This window comes from Cavia porcellus, unplaced genomic scaffold, assembly GCF_034190915.1.
Source record: "Cavia porcellus strain 051 isolate PalLab524CR breed Dunkin Hartley unplaced genomic scaffold, mCavPor4.1 scaffold_35, whole genome shotgun sequence".
Lineage (NCBI taxonomy): Eukaryota > Metazoa > Chordata > Mammalia > Rodentia > Caviidae > Cavia > Cavia porcellus.
This window is the reverse complement of record NW_026947518.1, coordinates 1,189,547-1,209,959: the sequence shown is the minus strand read 5'-3', so window position 1 is coordinate 1,209,959 and position 20,413 is coordinate 1,189,547. Positions and strand designations below refer to the sequence as shown.

The 20,413-nt window shown below is 45.2% G+C and overlaps 1 protein-coding gene across 4 annotated transcripts in view; it reads left to right on the top strand.

Annotated features, from left to right (window-relative positions):
• Window positions 1–20,413, top strand: part of LOC134474689 (zinc finger protein 709-like) — a 167,143-nt gene that overhangs the window by 19,844 nt on the left and 126,886 nt on the right. Inside the window, exons 3-5 of one of the 4 annotated variants that reach the window (XR_010045565.1) lie at window positions 5,042–5,132; window positions 9,635–10,257; window positions 11,035–11,783. The exons of the other annotated variants lie outside the window; for them this stretch is intronic. The gene's annotated coding sequence lies outside the window, so the exon portion shown is untranslated. Of the gene's footprint in view, window positions 1–5,041; window positions 5,133–9,634; window positions 10,258–11,034; window positions 11,784–20,413 lie in introns of those variants that run through there. 4 annotated transcript variants of the gene reach the window in all.

The window sequence follows — 20,413 nt, the reverse complement described above, 5'->3', positions numbered from 1 at the left end:
TTGGACCTTTGAATGGAATCACAGGAGGAGGCAGTGTATGTGAAGCTGCCCAAAGTCAAGTGTCACTGTTGTCTGCTGTCACCCAAAATGTATGGTGGGTGGAGGCTGCAGATTTAGCTCAGTGGCATAAGCACCTGCCTTGCAAGTGTGCAGTCATGAGTTCAATACCTGATACCGATAAACAAATGAAAAAGAAAAGACAAAAAAAAAGGTATGGTAGGTAACAAAATCAGGTGTCCCTCAATGAGTAACTCAGGGCCTTTTTCTACTGTTATTGCATCTTTCATTCCCTCATTCCTCAGGCACCCCTCCCTCCTCCTGCTATATTCCATTCTCCTTGTAAGAGTACAAAGCTGGGCTTGTGCTATCCCTGGCTGGTCTAGGGGATGCTTTGTGCCATCCCATTCTGTCTGAGAATCCTGTTCCCACAAGTATTTCTGATTGGTTATCACCTAGGACAAGCTGGTTCCAATCTGTGTTGCACTTGGTCCAGGGCTTAGGACTAAAGAGCCCCTAATTTTAGCTCTCAGCTCTAGAAGTTCTCCTCAGAACATGGTGCTCAGAATTGAGGTCTCAAGGTCAGTCTGGAAATCCCTATCTGTAGATCATCTAAGGAGCTAGCTTAATCTGTGGGTTACCATGTGATTTATGAATATCTGGATATGTGGGGAGACAAATGCAAATGCTTCTGTCTGGCACAATCCAAGCAGAAACAGTAACTTTGAAATGGCTCCTGTGGGATGGGCAGAATTGGATCTGGCTAGGGAACAAAGGCTATGTGCACCACACATTGAAGCAGGGCCCTGAGATCTGGACCACACATTGGAAGGAAGGGAAATAAGGATGCCCCAGCCCAACTGTGTCTGGGCATTAATTCTTCCCAACTCATCCGTCTCTGTTATCATCCATCTGTGTTCTGTCCCAAACCAAATGACTGTGTTATAACTCCTGGCAGTGTCATCACCCTGCTATTTGTATGTCTCTGGGTCATTCAAGAGTGGAGAGTACCTGGAAAGGAGATGGCCCAAGGCTCACCTGTGCATAATATGGCTCTGTATCAGTGACTGACCCTCGGGTAAGATGGTCATGGCCACTTCATTTCTTTTTTGTCTGGTCAGCTAGTTGCCAGGCACCACTGTGTCCTCACCTTCCTGCCATTGGCTCCAGAGGCAAACACCTAGGTTTCTGGTCTTTGTGTTCGTGAGTCTTTAGTCTAGTGTGGTGGGGTGGGGCAGGAATATTTGTAATCAGCAATGGGGTAGCTGAGTTTTGAGTGGCCACAGAGTGGGGCAAAAACCGAATATATTTCCTCCCCCACCACTTTGATGTGGGGCCTTTGTGTATAAAGCAGGTTTCATTCCAGTTAGCTGTCACTTTTTACTACATCTTTCTATCTCAAGACCATTTACTGGAAAGCTGTGTGTATGTGACACAGTATGTCACATATAAAACTATGCTGATAAAACTATGTTGAAGGCCCTGCTGAGCATCTCCACCCAGACAGCTGGGCAGCAGCTCAGCCTTTGAAATGTAGTGAGAGAGGCAAGGGAGGAAGGTGGAGGAAGACAAGAGTCTTTCTCCAACGCTGTGGTTACAGAGGGGCCAGGGCACCTCCAGCTGTCACTGTTACACCCACTTCTGAGCCTGTATCCTGAGGCCAGAGAGAAGACAGCAGTTTTGATCACATTGATAGAAATCAGGGGTCTAAGCAGAGTTACAAATACAGGACTTGGGAGCCAGACTGAGGGTTCCTACAGAAGGTTTGCCTGTGTTTGGTTTTCACCTTCTGTCCTTGACTCAGTCATCACCAGCTATTGACAGTGTGAGTTTCATTGTCTTCCCAAGTGTGATCTACATCTGAGGAGCTCTGGTACCCAGCACACAGTGAGTCCTCTATGTGTCTCTGTTAGGTTGTGCATAGAGAAAAATATAAAAGTGCATGTTCCTATGGTAGGAAGATGAGCCCCAGAAATTCCATTAGCAAGGACATAGATTGAGGACAACTGATGCTTTGCTCCACAGATTTGCATTTGCACAAAGGAACCATTGCTGGCCAAAGAGAGCATGTCTTTCCTGTGTGAGATTTTTCATCAATAGCTCTTTTTTTCCCCAAATGTCAGAAGTGGATTTTCCTGCTTTGTGTTTTGTTTACAGATTACTGGACATTTTTTCTTACTACCTATTTACAGTGTAGACTGATTATGTTGGTGTTAGGACCAGGGCACACGTGATGCATAGAATGCATATTAGGCCCTATCTTTCGCACAGTGGTACAACCCAACCACCAGTGATTGCTCTCAAAGTTTTGTGCATTGAGGATACAGCTCAGGGCCAAGAGATTGCCAGCATAAGGATGTGCTTTGTCTTGATTGTCCTTTCTTTATGACAAATACAGTGGGTAATGATGCAATAATTGGGAGCTTAGTCCAACCCTAACCCTAAGTTTAACCTACCCCTAAACCTAACTCTAACCCAAGATAGTCACTACCAACATTCCTGGCCAAATAAAACTTTATGGCATTGATGTGGGAAATGTAATATAGGTTAAGTATGAGGACATACAATCAGTGGTGGCTGGGATGGGGCAAGAGGGGAAAGAAAACAAAACACCATTGTGTAAAAATTTGAAGAATATGTTCTGGAAGTGGACTTGGGAAAATTTGCTCAACATTGAGAATGCAGTGAATGCCAGCAAGCTGATTATTTTAAACAACACTAAAATCTTAAATTTTATCTATATTTGTTCTATCACTAATCTATCTCTGGTAAATAAGTGTAGCTGTGAAAACAATAGTAAGTAAATCTGGAAGAGAGGGGAATGGCAGGTGTGGGTCAAGAGCTGCCCGCAGTTAGAGCTCGAGATATGACTCCTAAGTGGAGCCACCAGGAAGCTCAGAACTTCAGCTGCTGGACAAAGGAACCCAGGTACTGGCTCTTGCTCTGGGATTACAGCTGGTTAGGGAGCTGCAGGTAGAGCTGGCACAAGGTCTGCAGGTGCAACTTCTGCATGGGCTGAGCCTGGCCCTGTAGTTGCAGGAAATGAAAAAATTGCCAACTTTCCATGGACTTCCTGGGCAAAACCTTCCTACTGCCTGTCAGAGGCAGCCATGTGCACCAACACAACCCCAGGAAAGCCTCCTGACTGCATCCCCACAAAGACTGCTGAGTGTGTCATACTCCTGGGTCACCCAGCATCTGGGCACTTTGCTGAGTTCCAAGGCCATCACCTCCCCACAACCCTACATTCTACACTCCAAGGATAGTTACCCTGTGGCTCAGTCTCTGGGGCTCCAGCTGGTCCAGGAGAAGCTCAGCCTGGGGATCCACATGGGCATATACTTCCAATGTGGCCTCAAGCACAGAAGAACTGGGGCAGACAGCGAACCAGCAGAGTGAGAGACCTGGGCTTTCCTCCCACAATGCCTGCACATCTCACTTGTAAAGAGGGTTTCATGGACCTCCTGCCCAGTTGATTCAGTGTCCAGCCCCATCCTCACCCACCCACAATTGGGCAGTGAGGGCCCAAGGAGCCCTTAGTGGCTGAAAGAAGTCTCATTGGGAGGGAGAACTTGCTTAGTTTTATCATACATCTACATTCTTCAGGGAATCCTGACACAGTATCTCCCTGCCCCTCCCCAGTGAAAGTCACTTGGAGAAGGTAGAGACTGCAATCTGCCCTGTCCTTGTACTCAAAAGCTCAGGGCTGCCACTCCATGAATATCTGAGAAGTGAGGGATCAATCAGTGTCTGTCCTGCATCTCTGCAGTCTCTAGCTCAGGCAGTGATGCAGTGCCCAATTCTCTTTGCCCCTGTATAACTCTTTGTGCATGGTTTGTACCCACAACTAGGGAGGCCTGGGGACTGGAACAATGGATTTGGGGTGAGCAATATCTGTTCTGCTGCCAAGGGTTATTCTGTGGCCTCCCACAAACATCAAAACTCAAAAGGGCAGTGGTTCCACTGGCTCTGCTTACAGAATCTTGGTTAATACCCAGAAACGTGCTTGCACACAGTGTGTCTTCATATACGATTGTGGGTTGGTAACACATATCTGCTCTTCCTATCTGTCTGACAGCCATGGACAAATTGCCATTCTCAAGATTTCCTGTCATGGAGTGACTCTCCTGTCTGCTTTCTGATGAACAGAACTGCATCCACCAAGTGTTGGTCACTGGGTGGGATGGAAGATCATCCATCAGAATTATCACAGCCTATACGGCAGGTGTTCATCGGGCCAAGGCCACAGCTAACTGCTTGGCATGGAGCCCCCATTTCATCCTCAGTGACCCTAAGCTCTCAATCCACTCATTCCCAACCTGTTTGGCACTGTAAACTAGGGTTGAGTGAGGCCCTTGCATAGGGCCAGGACCTGAATCCACAGGTGACCAATTCCCACTGGGCTGCTTAGGTAAGAACTTACCTGCTCAGCTTTGGTGCCTATAGGGTAGAGAGCTTAGCCCTGGAGAAGTCCAAGGAGGAGAGGCTGTGCCTGGGGTATCTATCCAGAAGGCCATCTCTTTAGGCTGCTTCAGGCTGTGAGGCCCATCTGCCTGCACTGTGCTTCCTGTACAGACCTCTCCCAGTCTCTCTGCTGCTTGACTTCTGAGACTGTGGGTAGACATGGAATTGGTGTCCTGCACATAGCTTCTCAGAGGGTTTTGGGGCTGAAGGAAAGGCCACACTCCAATTAGTCTGCAGAGGCTAGTGGTAATGGGCTCACAGGAGGGCCCCTGCAGAAAAGGGATTCTCTTATTAAAACTTACATTTCACAAGGGAAACTTAGAAATACTAGCATGCTCAGATCACCTCAATAGAGAGGTTGAATAGAAGTCTATGTATGAACAAAACCTATGAGTCCTAAGACATCCCACCCATTTTAGAGATGAGAAAAGGAGGCTCATTCTGGATGTCCAGGTGCAGTAATGAGGCACCTCAGAATGTTCCCAAGATTCTGCTGAAAAGTCCCCAGGAAGGAATTAAGTTCCTCTTCTATAGCCGTGGAAGGCTGAGCCACTGTGCTCACCTTCTTGTGCTCATTTAGCCCAGAGGCTCCTGCAAAAGGACCTGCAGTGCATGGAAAAATCCCATGAGACAAGTGCCAGAGAATGGGACAGAGTGGACTGACATTTGAGGTGAGCACACATCTGGTGAGGTGATGCTGAGTAAGAGCTGGGGACAGTGGAGGAAGACACCTTGCTAATGGTCCTTGGACACCAGGCCCAGTACAGAAAATGAGGTACAATGGCAGAATTCATTCATGACAAGAAATGAAACGATTTTGTGTCTGTTCCCTTTCTCCTCTTCCATCAATATACGTACAGTGACTTTGCCTGTGACAAGGTAGAGGATTAGTAGAGAGGATATGATAGTTGAGCACTTGCAGTCCAGATTCCTTTGGAGTAAGACCATGGGCCCAGTGTTTGACAAGCCCTGGATAGAGGTGTTGGAAGGGTTAATCAGACCCAAAATTCCTCTTAGTCGTGTATGGGCCTCCATACATTCCCTTCTGCTCACATACTCTGCACTGGAGCCAATATCTCCTGTTATTGTGGGTCCCATCTCTGGAGCAGGGATGTGGCACACAGGGCCCAGGGTCCACCTCCATGCCAATGTCCTGTGTGCAGCATGGTTGGGGCAGTGCCCAGCAGCCAACAGGAAGCCTGAGACTCTGAGGCATCACAGGTTTCACTTTGTGAACCCAGATAACCTTATGTTCCTCAAAGACTAACAGCTCTTTCCCAGACTTCTACCCAGGGGGACAGGAGATGACTCTGGAGGCTCTCGATAAGCATGAGTGCTGCCCTTCTCCTCCTGCCAGCCCTGTCCTGGGTAGGAACATGACAGGAGCACAGGCTCACACTTCCCAATACCTGCCCCTGCCCCAGAGGATCTCCCTCACTGCCTGTTCTCAGAGCACTTACACTGATGATTTAGGATGGGAATTGTTTAGAAGAATTCACAGAGGTGGCCAGGCCTTAATGTGCTGTCCTCTAGTTGGTGTCTCTGAGTGGCTGGTGGCTGAGCCTAGGGACACCTGTCCTGGGCTCCCTCTTGTTTCTGGTGTCTTGGGAGTTGGGGCTCTTGGGCCCTGCCCTGTGCTGCCCTTGATTTTAGGCAGTTCCCGGTGAGCTTCCTGAAACATCTTGGCCCAGTGAACCATCCTTTCACTCATTCCCATGTGGTTTTCCCATGCAGGGTCAAGAGGTTGGGGCTTCAAAGCCTCAGAAAGCAGCACAGCATATTCACTGGTCACTCTCATGAGCCAAGTGCTGGTGAAGGTCAACTGCCACCAGACAAAGTTGCCTGGTGACCAGAAGCTTCAAAGTTCTGTTTAGACCTGTTGCCAAGGAATTTGTGTCATGTGCTGGGGTCCATAGCTGGGCTGCCCCCTCTGATGCCTCCTTTCTTTTTATTGTGGAACAAATTTGTGTTCCTTCGAAATCGCAAGTGAAAAACTAGAAAACAGAATGTGGTTTTATACTTTTCTTCACTTTGAAATATTTCATACAACAAACATATGGATTCTTCAGAAGTGGCAGGCTGGGAACCAAGTGCACATTTCCATCCAAAAAGTTTTTTTTTTTTTTTCATTGAGAATTAGGCTTCACTTAGAGATCTGTCAAATTTTAGGATGAGTTTCTTTCCTTGGCTTATGTTAGTTTTATTTCAAATCCACTAGGGAGTATGGAGATATTCCCAGAATAACCATAATAATTTTCTTTGAAGTATGTGAATGTTTCATGTTATAACCTCCTCCTGTCCAGGGGATGAGGATTCCTAAGAAGTTTTACTCTCATGGGCCTATGAGTGATTACTTATTCATCCTTAGATATTTAACTCAGCCACACACTGTAGCTCCATACTCTGACACCCTGTGGAGGGGAGAGCAGGTGGTGATTGCAAGGGGAGGCTTTCCAAGGCCATGGACATCATCACCCCATGCTGAGGAAGGACACACATCACTCCTGGGGAACTTGTCTCATAGCCACTGATATCACTTCCAGTCCTCCCATTCCAAACAGACCATGGGCTTTGAGTACCTCCTGGGTAGTTTGCCTTTCCTAGAGGTGATGGCCCTGAGGCTGATCAGGCAAAATGCTCTCTGGTTGGTCTCCTTCAAGCAATGTCTCCATCCTGGGCTGTGCTGCCACCACATGCCATTGTGGGGCTGAACAAAACCAGCTGTCACTTGTTCATGCACCCCTCACCCATCTGCTGATGTCCATTTCTTCTGTTTCTGGCTCAACCCTTGAAAGCAAGCTGCCACAGCCAATCTTATACATGTGCTTGAGTGGATGCAGTCTTTCATTTTAAAGAAAAACAACTTAAACGTGAAATTAATGGATTATATTACTAGTTTATGGCTAACTAGAAATTAATGGATTATATTACTAGTTTATGGCTAACTAGAAATTCTTAAAGTATCTTTGGAAGCAGTTGTTTAAAGCAGAGTTAGGTGGTTGCTTTTTGTTTTGTTTTATTATGGTATATTGTGCTATGCTATATTATGTTACATTATGTTATATGTTGGTGAGGATTTTGAAACTGTATTTTCTGTGGTTTCTGATTTGATTTTGTATATTCAATCTGAGAAAATATAAGAATATCACATAACTCTGAGTAAGTTTGTTTGGAGAAAATTTTAAAAGGAAAACACAGTCTGTGATGTTGGTACACACCTGTCATTTCAGTTCTCAGAGGTTGAGGCAGGGGGATTGTTGTAATTTTGAGGTCATCTGGGGCTAAAAGGGAAGATCAAGGCCAGCTTCAACTGTATAGCAGAACCCCATCTCAAAAAAAGAATGAAAGAGTAAAAGAAAGAAAGAAAGAAAGAAAGAAAGAAAGAAAGAAAAGAAGAGAAAAATTAAGTTTAAAAATACAAAGTCAAATATCACCTGTGAATTCAGAATAAAAAACATATGTAAGTTTTTCTTGCAAATGTACTTTAGTCAGCACACCTAGCATAAGGTTTACCATCATGTAGACATTGATGTGCTGCTAGGTTTGCATTGTTTCATTTTTTTCAAATGTTTTACCGAGATGACTGCAGATATGCTACTTAATATACTTTCTTAGGATTTGGGTAGCTCAGTGTGAAGAGAATGTGATCATTGCTTTTTTTCTTCTCCTAAATTTATATTTAGAATCAGAAGTGGATCAAGGGATTGCTATTTTTTTTGAAATAATAATAAGGACTATATAAAAGATACTCTTTTAAGTCTATGGAAAATAAAAAATAATTGTAGAATAAGAGTGTTTAATGTACCTTGCACAGTGATTTCTAGGATTACTTAATGATCAATCATTTCATACATTTGTAAAATTTTGTTTTTAAACATTTTAAGACATAGTCTCAGCAGTTTTCTGAGTTTCCCATGCTAGGCTTAAACCCTTCATCATCCTTCTTCACGCTGTCAGAGGGCTGGGATTACAGGTGTACATTATTCTGAGTTGGCAATTGGCAAACAATTTTGTATACTCATGGAATAAAATATTTGACTTTGATCTTTAGACTTTGTAGAAAGAATCCATCTAGTTAAGCTATCTACCACCTTCCTAATCTGCAGTTTCTTTCACAATGAGTAGGACTAAAAATCCAATTAACAATATTGGTAGTCACTGCTTTTTAACTGTAACTGTGGTCAGAATGCACTTCAGAAGATTACTCCAAATGCCTTCTGCTGGGGGACTGAGGCTTGATATCCCCAAAGCACTTTCTCTTTTTCTCTGATCACTCATGAAAATTGATGATTGGGTCAAATCCCAAAAAAAAGATGTGAAGGATAAAGCTAATTGGGGCACACTGCCCTCCAGACAGCCAGGCCAGAATAAAACTTTGTTACCTTCCCTTCTACTTTCCAAGGTTTTGTTTTGGGTATGGTTTAGATTTTCCATTCAGTTTCTAGAGATTGAATACAGAGCTTTTGCATTTAGCTCCATTACATTCCACTTTTAAAAGTCTTCCTTTTGGACTTTTTTTTGTTTTTATCAGTACCAGGGATCGAACTCATGACTGCCTGCTTACAAGGCAAGCGCTTATGCCACTGAGCTAAATCCCAGCCCCCAAAGTCTTCCTTTTTTGAGGAGTTTTTCAATAAGTTGCTAATTTGGTGAGTCTATCCTTGAATTTATGATGTTCCTGCCTCAGCCTTCCAGAGTGATAGCATTACAAGACACACCGCCAGACGTGGTTTCATCCTGGTGTTATTAAAAACTCACTGGCTGAGCAAGGAATGGTGAAAATACCTGCAATGTTAGGCCACTGAGGCAGCAGGAATACTGGGAGTTCCAGACAAGCCTGCTGCCTCAGTGGCCACTCTGATTTCAGCTCAGGGCAGATCGACAGAGGGAGATCCTGAAAAGAAGAAGAAAAGGAAAATACAGGAAAGGATAGGAATGGAATGAAGAAACAAATCCAAATTCCTGCTGACTCTATGAGTTGGCTTGTCTCTGGGCTAGTCATTTTCATCTGTGATCCTATTCTTTCAGTATAAGATGCTTTTGACTGCTGCCACTTTATAATATATTTGGAAACCAGGTATTTTGTGCTTCTATATTTAATGCTCTTTACATGGCTAAAGGATGACACTTTGTACTTCCTGGTGAATTTTTATATTGTGTTTTCCATTTCTAGGAAAATATCAGTGGTATTTTGACAAGAATGCTTTGAAAGAGCTGGTTGATCTGGGTAGCATGTATATTATCACAACATGAATTCTTCCCATCTGCCATCATGGTATGTGTTTTATTCTGTTAGTGCTACTGTACTGCTTGCATCAATTTCTACAAATTTTAAAGAATATGTGAGTTTGGTTAAATTTTTCCTAAGCATTAATGCTTTTTGATGAATTGTAAAATGAATTGTATTCTTTATATTTGAGGCTGCAGTTTGTTTGAAGCACATAGATATGAATTGTTTAGGACATGTGAATCTTGTACCCTGCACCTTATGTGATTTTTGAATTTGTTCTAAAAGGTTTTAAGTGGGGATGTAAGTTTCTTATATGAAAGGTTGTGTCCTCAGGAAACAGAAACAGTGCTTAATTCTTCCTTTCTGGTTTGGAAACTTTCATTTCTTATTCTTGAGTAAATTCTAGGGCTAGAACTTGGAGTACTTTGTTGAAAGTTGCTGCAAGCCTTGTCTGGTTCCTGATCTGAGAAGAAAATCTTGAAGCTTGTCAGCCTCTCAGTGCGATGTCAGGATGGGCTTCTCATGTATGATCTTTGCTGTGCTGAGGTCCATTCTTCCTATACATGGTGTGTGAGTAGTTCTTACCATGACAAAATGTTGAACTTTGGAATTTGTCAAAGCTATTTTTCGAACTCTATTGAAGGGTTAGCTCTGTCTCATTCTGTGAAAGTAGCAAGTGATGCTCAATGGTTTTTATAGTGGGATGGTTGTTGCATCACTGAGATTGAGCCAAGTGTTGATCATGGTGGTTAAATTTTGCATGTGTTTGCAAATTTAGCTGACAAGCATTTAGCTGAATAATCTTGCTTATGTTCATTAGGAGTATTGGTCAGTAGGGTGTTTTCAATTGTTTTTTATTTTATTTTTTAATACATTATTGTCTGGCTTCACTCTCAGGGTGACTTTGTCATGTAAAAGAAGTTGGTGTTGGTTCTTTCCCTTCAATTTCTAGGAAGAATCCAAAAGTGATTGCTATTTATTCTTTATTATGCACTTGAAAAAATTCACTGAGTCATTTATCTTATAATGGGTTTTGTTGTTGTTATTAATGAGTTTTGATTGTTGACCCATTGCCTATATTCATTTTTGCTCTGTTTATCAGTGTGTTTGTTCCTGATAGATGTGGTTCAGTGACACCAAAGGAGACCACATTCCCATTAAGGGTCACATCTCATTTTACTTAGGGATGCAGCCATTTACTTTTGTATCTTCCAACTAATACTACAGCATATATTTTTGGCAGTAACTCCTTTCAGTTACTTAGACTTTTAACGCAAAATGTTCTTGTTGGGTGGTTACTGCTGAAGGAAATGAGCTGATCAGATGCCCGTCTTTTATTTCAGGCTTCAGAAACTGACCTGCCTGCAGTGCCCCACCTCCTAACCTGCTGCCTGTAAACACCTGTCCTGCTCCACAGCTGTGGTGCATCCACATGTAGAAGTTGAGATTTGCACTTGGATGGAAGACATTCCATCAGTATTGGCTATGTAATGGACTTCCCATTTCATATAGTGCTTCCCTGAGTGAGTCAGGGGCCTCAGGCCTACAGGGAGGAGTTCTGGTAGCAGGGTCATTCCAGCCCTCTTCTGTCCAGTGTGTAGTGTATTCTGCTTTGCTGAGAAGCTGACTTGTGGCTCAGGAGGCCTGGACCTCAGGATTTCTTGCCCCTGGTGCCAAGGTGTCTTCTACCACTGCCTGGCCCATTTTCCCCTGACATAAGATCTCCGCAGAGATCTGAGCACCCCTAGACTTCCTCTTCGAGGCTCCAACTCAATGTGGAGACTTCAGGTTTGAAATCTGTGACTATGAAATTCAACCTGTATGCATTTCACCTGGAAAATGTACTGCTAAGTCTTCATTATAAAAAGTGAGATTGAAAGACACCCGTGTTCTTTTTTACTCAGTTAAGGTGTGAAAAATTAGAAACCATGAACATAGCACACAGCAAAATTGCTGAGTGAATTATAAACTTACAGGCACAGAAAATGCTAAAAGAAGGCCATGTTCTAGGCCATGTCCTCAGTCTTAGTAGAGATGACAGAAATCTTATGGCTTGGCCGTCTCTCTACCCTGCAGTGAAGAGACACAGGCCCTCACAGCAGGAAAGGACAGGAGAGAGGAACTGGTGGATGGCAGACCACTCATCCTAATGGCCCTGATAGGTACATTGTGATCCCCTCTCACACTGCTGAGCCCTGGCTCTCTTCCTACCCAGCCTTGTACTCTGTGCTGCCCCCCCACACACACACACCTTGGGAAGAGGTGGCATCTCTCTTTGGTTTAAGTAAGTTGTCTCAGGTGACATTTTTTTCAACTAAGGCAAAATGCCATTTCCACCTTTATATGGACCTTGCTCTGCTTCTCTCACCCTACTTCTGTCTTCTGAGCCTGCGACTGACAAGCCCATGGAGGACTCTGCTACTGGAGAACTATTTGTATGCCATTAATATATGCTCTCTTATTACAAATGACAGATTTAGAAAAATTAAAAAAAAGAAAATCTTGGTATATTTGTCTATGTCACCAGGTTTGTGTTAGTTCCCTGTGCCACTTCCCCACCCAACAATGACATTGTATGATAAAGGATTTTGAGAGTAAAACCAAGAAGAGCATTCACATTTCCAGTATTTTGCAGCTCCATTCATTAAGTGATGGGCAAGTCTCCCAGGCTCTGCCTCACTCTGCCTCTGTCCCTCTGATTGTCTCATGCACATCTCTGTGTGTATGCACATTGATGGCAGAGATATTTCATTGTAAAAACTGAGATCTTCCACACACAAATCCATCTTGCATCAATGGGAATTTCATAATCAGATCACTTGGCCTCTTTCCCTGTGGGCCCAGAGATACTGAGCTCAGCTTCCCTGAAGCTTCCCCTGCTTTCTGTGGTCTACACTGGTGCCCTGCACACTCTACCTGCAGGGTAGGGAGGGTCCTAGTTCCTTCCTTTTCTAAAAGTGCTATGAACAACAATCTTGAAAAGAAAGTTAAAATGTTATGCAGATTTTTCTTTATTTTTTTTTGTGTTGTTGTTGTGCAGCTCTCTGTGTGGGAGAAACCTCTATGCTTAGCTCAGAGAGGTCCAGGGACCCTGTGTAGAGCTTGGATGGGAGCTGAGGGAAATGGTTCTGCTTCCCCCACCCCATTTCCTCCCCATTGCTGTTCCCCACTTACCTTAAATCCTGAAGTCAAATGGGGACACAGCATCACTCAGTGACATGGCCCTGAATGTATCTTCAGTGGGATACTGTGCATTTTGTACATTTGTTTGCCATATGAGGAGATTCCTTTTTGCATTGCAAGTATTTGTCTCTTACCTCACAAAACAAATGGAAAAGCAATTCCAACCTCAAAGATGAATGTATCTGAGTTTTATTTATAAACTGGGATCTATTTGGGACTGTCCTCTTTATCAAAGAAAAATATCAGTTAGTCTCTTCAATTAATGCTTGGCCAAACAGAGCTGTGATGCACTGATGTGAAAACCTAGAGTACTAAATCACAGAGGCAGAAAGATCAGTGGTGGCTGGGGCTGGCAGGGAAGAGAGGGAAATGTGTCCAAATGGGAATGAAGTTGTGGGAAATGTTCTGGAACTGGGCAAAACTGAAGATTGTTCATATTGAGAATGTGTGCATGCCACTGCACTGAGTATGCTAATTAAAGTGAATGACATCCTATCATCTGTTTAAAATTAATTTATGCCATAATATTTAAAAGGAGTATAGAGGTAAGGGCAAGAAAATGGAAAAAATAGTGGAGGAGATGGGAAACTCAAGTTTTTAGCAGGAGCTGGCCTCAAGGGAGTTGAGGACCTGCCACCTGCTGTGGAGACCCTGTTAGTCATACCTCTGAGCTGACAGATGGGCTTCCTGGTGCTGGGTATTCCTGTGGTCCCAGAGCTGGTGAAGGCACTGGAGATGGATCAGGTGCAGACTCTGCAGCTGGTCCATGAGCTTGGTGTGCAGCTGACCCTTCAACAGCAAAAGGGAAAAAGATCACCAATTTCCCATGTTTCTTGCAGTGCAAACAAATTTCCCAGTGCCTGTCAGAGACAGCTCTGTGCACAAATCCACTATCCGGAAGTTTCTCACACTGCATCCACCCACTGATTCCTGTGTGTCTCAGAGCTACAGGGTGGTCCCTTAGCCTTGTCCTCCTCACATACCCACAGACCTTACCAGTCCTCGTCACCCTTGTTTCTTCCTCAGTTTGTTCACAATGCTCAAGCTCAGCAAGTTGAAGCTGCATTGGAGGGTTCATGTGGGTTTGCAGCTGCTGCTTAGAGCTAAGAAATAGGACTGTGGTTCTGGAGGAGACAGGTATGGGGAGCTGAGTGTGAGCTCTAGTCCTCAGTCCCAAACTGCTTGCCCAAGGCAACCTGCTGAGTTAGACACCTGCCTGCTGCTCCATCTGTGGAGAGCCCAGTTCCACTCTATCTCCACCATCAGTGAATCAGTCTTGGTCCAGACAGCCCTGGGAGACTGATAGATGACTCCATGGGAGAGTCTGTGTACACTGGTGTGACCATCTCTCCCTTCTTCAGGGAAGCTGTACACACATCTGTGTAGTGCTCTCCAACAGCATGTTGCCTTCATGGGGGATGGAAAACTGTCTGTTATGGTACAGGGGTTGTCTTCCATAAGTATGTTAGAAGAGAGAGGACAGAGGGATGTGTCCTGTTCCACCTCTACTCAGTCATTAGATTGCTCAGTGACTTGCCACCCAGGACTCTGTGCTTCCTCTGGACTCCTCTTTCACTGTTGTGCATCCATGTCTAGGAAAACCAAGAGGGGTTCTCATGTACTATAATGTCAGTGATACATGATCTGCCATCCAGGATAGCCCCCACTAATGTGGAAGGTCAAGAGGGGAGTACATATATCTTTCCTGGTCATTGGATCATGGTCAGTGCCTGGAAAGTGTCTGTGCGTGTTGTGGCTCTATGTATATTCATGTACACATGGTACCAACTGGTTCCTGCCCTGATGTCTGAATGGGCCTGATGCCTCTGCCAGTCCCCAGAGAATATGGCTCTGAATAATACATATGAAAGCCCATAGAGCAACTCTCCAATCTCCTCTACAATGAAGAGAGAATGTTTACTCAGTGTAGGAATCAGTGAGGGAGAAACAAACCTTTCCCATGGAGAGAGCAACTCAATGGAGAATAAACACAGCTACTCCAGCAGGCCTTCCATAGAGCCTTGGTTGGTGAAGCAATTGCCTGGAAACCCCATTTTGTACCATAGGGACCCTATAAGCTTGGCCATAGGTACAATTCACTCTTCTGAGAATTGCCCTATTACTGGGTATAATTCTCAGTTCTCAGTGAAGTGAGGCTGAGAGATGTAAGCACATTTCAAAGACTCAGCTTTAGGTGGCCCAGTCACACTGTGCAGCTGAGAGCAAACTCACTATCCCAGCATCGGTGCTTGTGGGGTGGAAATGTTGGCCCTTGAGGGACCTGGGAAGGAAGAGCTGTGGATAGGGCAGCTGTGCAGAAAGTCCTGTTCCAGGGGCTCCATCAGGCTGTGCAGCCCTTCTGCCTGTGCCACCCTCACTGTGCAAACCACCACCAAGTTCTACAATGAGTGATTTGCAGTCTGTGATGAGACAGTAGGAAGCCTAGAGTTAGTGGCCCAGCCATGCCCTACTGTGAGTGCTGGAAGCTGCAGTGATACTCAAAGGTTAAATTTCATAAGGAGCATTTAGAAGTGATAGCATTTTCAGATCAGTTTGTTAGCAAATAAGTCATAAACTCCCTACATGAAAAGTATCATCCCATGTGTCCTGTGACAACAACACATTCTAGAGATGAGAAAACAGGCTTGTCCTGGGTGTGAGAATAGGGACCTGTATGTGATGACTCACAGGGTACTTGCCTGTGGTGCTGCTGAAAAAATTTGGTCCAGTTTTCTTAGCCATGAAAGGCTGAGTGGCTGTATTCACTGTTTCCTGGTACAATGTCATTTAGCCTTGTGTGCCCCTAGCCTCTGACCTGAGGGGCTGGATATTTACCGTGAGACATGGACAAAGTAGCAAGGGCCTAGGTTTTGGATGAGTGCACTTCTTCTGATGTGATGATGTGTCAGAGCTGGGGATATGGTAGAAACACAGTCATGCCACTGCCAAAGGGATAGCTGGGCCTAGGAGTTACAGTGAACTAAAACAGCGGAAGTAAATCATGACAGGAAGTGAAGTGACTTAGTGTCCATGTCTCTATTTTGATGCTCCCACTAATGTTTGGAGAGTGACCTGGCACTTGGCCGAATTAGTGGCTGAGCAGAGAGGATGTGATAGTTGAAGACATAGACCCCAGGTTCCTTTGGAGGCAGTGCCACAGGCCTGCTATTTACTATACACTGGAGGGAGGTTCTGAAGGTGTAATCTGATCCTGAAGATCTGCTGTCCTCCTGTGGCTTCATTACAGAGTCCGCTCAGCTCGCACTCTCCCCCTGCTGGCATCTGTTGTTATTGGGAGGCCCCACAGTGGTACACCTATGTGTATTGCAGCCCTGCAGGGACCTGCTCCAGGCTGATGTCTGGGGCAGCACTGTTGGTGCAGTGCCTAGTAGTAGGCAAGAAGCTTCTGAGATCTCAGACCAGCGGAGAAGGGGGCCATCAGGACTCCCACAAAGCCTCCCAGATATGTGAATACAGCACAGAGACCTGGCAGCATCTGGAAGCACAGGCTGCACAGAGAGCTGCAGGGACAGCCCTGCACAGTGAGCTTGGAGGGGCCACACCCTGTCTCATAACCCTGTTCCCCCATGGTACAGATGGTAGGGACACCCAGACCCACTGAGCAGGTAGTCACTAAGAGCTGTTCACTAGCATTTATAATCCAGGAAGCCCTCAAACCCACGAGCCAGCCAGGCAGCAGACCAGGAGGTCTCACTTTGTCTCCTTTGGGATTGCCTAAGTGGGAAAGGATTCACTTTTCTAGTGACAGCACAGAAGCCACCAAGCATATGATGAACCAGGCCCTTTATTGCAGTTCCCCATGGCAGCCTTTCAGATAGCACCTGGGGCTTGCTGGCCTGGTGGGAAAAGCCAGGCTGTGTCCTTCTGGAAGCAGATCTCCTCCACCTTCCCCTCCCCATCTAGAATTTATTCTTACATTGTGGTTCCCAAAACCCTGGACCAGCTCAGGCTCACTTATCAGCCCCCAGGTGGCCTTCCTCAGAGCCCTAGTGAGATTCCCTCTACCTGGGATGCCTGGCCTCTGCTCTGCATCTAAGCCCTGAAACACCACAATCTCTATTCCTGTTTCTTGCTGGTGACTCATGGCCACCTGCATGTGCTCTTGGGCAGCAGACCTTCTTATGTTCTTGAGATATTAAGACCTTGTTAGGTTCTTGAGTTATTAAGCAGTGAGTACCAAGATTCTGGATTGAAGTCCCTGCTTTAGAGCCAGGTCAAAAGGCTATACCATCTCTCACTGGCAGTATATATATTGCACATGTTACATTTTGTGTCTGGATGTACCCCCAAAGCCTCATGTAGTCACAGGAGCATGGTTTTTCCAGAAGTCACTGAAACTAAGTTTGTGATGGATTCATGGTCTAATGCTGAGATTAAGGGCGTTTGTGGAACACCTGCCCTAGGGTTGGTACCTGCTTACATTGTAAGGGATGAAAGGAGACTTCCTCTCCCATCCTCACCTATTGTTTTTACCATTTTCCACTGCCATGGTCTGTTGCCCTCTGCCATGTCCCACCCTGCCTTGAAGCCAGCAGGTAATGGACTGAAACCTCTCCAAACTGTGAACTAAATAAACCCTCCCCTTTTAAAATCTGGGTGTTTGTTATTTTGTCTCACCAGCAAGAGAAAAGTAACTAAGACAGCACACAAGAGACCCAGCCTGCTATATATGTTCCCATGCTCTCATCCTCAGGAATTCTTGCTCACATTGCTGAATTCAGCTGAGTGTAACCCATTTCCCGTTTAGACCACACATCTGATGCCCAAAGGCGCAGTGCTGACCCTGTGTAATTAGAGACCAGCACTTGACCTTGTGTCTCACAGGCCACCTTTCAAGCCTTGTGCTGTCTGAGAATGGGCCTTTGACCTGTGAGATCATGGTGAACCTGGACTGATGAAATCCCACACCAAAAAATCCAGGCTCAGGGCTGCTCAGCTCCAAAGAGTAAGCTTCTGTCAAAGTCAGACTCCTGGTATGTTTGGAGTTGATTATTAGTAGGAAAAGTCCATTCAGAGAGTGAGCTTCATGCTGCATGGGAGCTATGCGTTGAAAAAGAGAACACTATGATGCGGTCTGCAGCCAGGAGCTGGGCAGTGGCTTCTTCCCCACCACAAGGCTCTGTCTACACAGGAAGGAAGCCCCCCTCCTCCTGGGTGCATAGAATAGAGTGTTGGGGTCAGTGACCCAGACACTGCGTGTGATCCTCTCAACCCATGCTCTCTATGGCTGCTCAAACCTGTGACCTAGCACTTGGTCATGGCCAAGGCCATGACTGTCTGTGTTGAAGCTGCCTCACAGTCTCAGCATAACAGAGCTGCACTTAATTAAGGTTCCAACAGGGGAGGGGTGAACCTAGGCTCCAAAAGGCAGAGGCATCTATGGAAGCTGGGAGCCATACTTTAGGGAACCATATTCTGTCACCTGGAGCATGAGCTCCATGTCAGGCAGGTTGTGGTGGGTCCCAGGCACAAGATACTGTGGATTCCAGTATGTGGTCAAGATTTGGGAGGGAGGTAGAGTGTGTGCCCAGGGAGGTTACTCGGCACCCTTTCACTTCCTGTCAGGCTCCCATGGACAGGCAGAGAGACCTGGCAGATGTCGGGGAGCTCCCTTTCTGTTCTGTGAGCCTCAGGCCACAGACAAGGGAGGCAGCTGCATCCCACCCCATGCTCTTCCAGAGGGCACTAATTTCATGGACTAGTGGCTAAATGACCTCATGACTGGTAAGTATTTGACTGAGAGCAGAATCATCATTGGTTGGCATCTGTCTGCATCTTCAGAAATTCAGGCTGCCAGTTGCCTTCCTTGCACCCGGCCATCAACCTGGTTGGTTGATTGTTCCCAGCCCAAGAGGCAGGATTGTGGAAGGCTCATCTCTCAAAAGAGTCTTGACAATTGTTATAAATGTTCAGTAATCCATATCTCTGGCCCCTTTGTTTTGCTGACAGTTTCATAACTACTAAAGGAACAGCATTGGGGGTGCACCCTGCAGGGTTCAATGCCAAAAGCATACACTGCCAAATAATAGCAGAGTGAAGACAGATTCATGACTATTGGCAATTGAAGAGAGCTGCTGGGGTAAATGTCAAAACTGCCTCCCCAACACAAGGGCAGCTGGATTGTACTGGAGAGACCTATCACTCCCATATGGGGATGACTGGTCCGCACCTCTAGAGGGAGACACTTTCCTTTTCTCCTGGAATCACATTATAGATCATGCTGCATTGTGCACTGTGCATCAAAACTGGTGGATTAGGTGCCTCATCTCTTTGAGCACCCACACTCCATGCTTGAGTGCATTTTGTGTCTTCCTCTAGCAAAATTTTCTGAAACCTGTGTTTTAAAAAAAATAGTGGAAGCTGGACATGGTGGTGCACACCTGTAATTCTAGCACTCAAGAGTCTGAGTCAGGATTCTTGAAAGTTAGAGAGCAACCTAGGCTACACAGTGAGCCTAAGTCTAGTCTGAACTGCAAAGTGAAACCTTGTTTCAAAAAGACAAACCTAAACTAAACAAATGGTGGAGTAGAACACTTCTGAGTGGAGAACTAGATATTATAATGTGTGCATAGCTTTTTTCTGTTTAACATTCTCTCTCTCTCTCTCTCTCTCTCTCTCTCTCTCTGTCTCTCTCTCTCTCTCTCTCTCTCTCTCTCTCTCATTTCCATATTCTTCAGCCTAGGTTTGAACTTCTGAAGTTCCTGTCTCAGATTCCTACAGTATAGGAATTGCAGTTGTGCATAACTATGCCAGTTTCAAAGGGTGATTTTAACAAGCACTGTTTACTCTAAATGAGTTACAAGTGTGTGTGTGTGTGTGTGTGTGTGTGTGTGTGTGTGTGTGCTGTTTTGTTTGGTTTAATGTACTTTCACATTTTTTGTTTTAGTTTTTTTGGTAGCATGGATCAAACTAGCAACCTTGCATTTTCTAGGCAGGTGCTGAAGCAGGTGAGTGAAGTCCTCAGCCTAAAGCAGTGACTTCTGTGGCTCTCATTACCTTGAGGATGTCATTTGAAATAAGTAAACAATTTAAAGGGGTGTTTGCAATTACTAGTAGTATTTTCCTTAACCCTCACCTTCCCAAACAATGAATGCTTAACCCTATCCCCTAACTGCTTTGTGAATGTCTCCTCCTGGGCCATCAGTAAACTGGGAGGGTTGGAGGTTGTTCTTGACTGAATTGTCCATTGAGGCAACTTCATTCTCTTTGATCATTGTTACCAAGTACCTGCAAGGACTGTCATACCTCAGACACAGTGAACAAACCCAAATGCCCTGTGCCCTGATCCATGGCATTGATGACTAACTAAAGCCCAAATCCTGGTGAGTACAGCTTTTGAGAGGAGACTGAGTTTAATTCTTCTTCCCTGGCATCATTTCCTAAGCCCTGTGAATGACATTTGCCTCACTTCCATCCTGCCCCTGTGCTGCACAGGTTACTGAGGGTCTCAGCTGTCCTGAACTGGACTGGAACATGGTTCTCCAAGCAGCAGATGTGCCGTTCCCCTGCTTGCTGCTC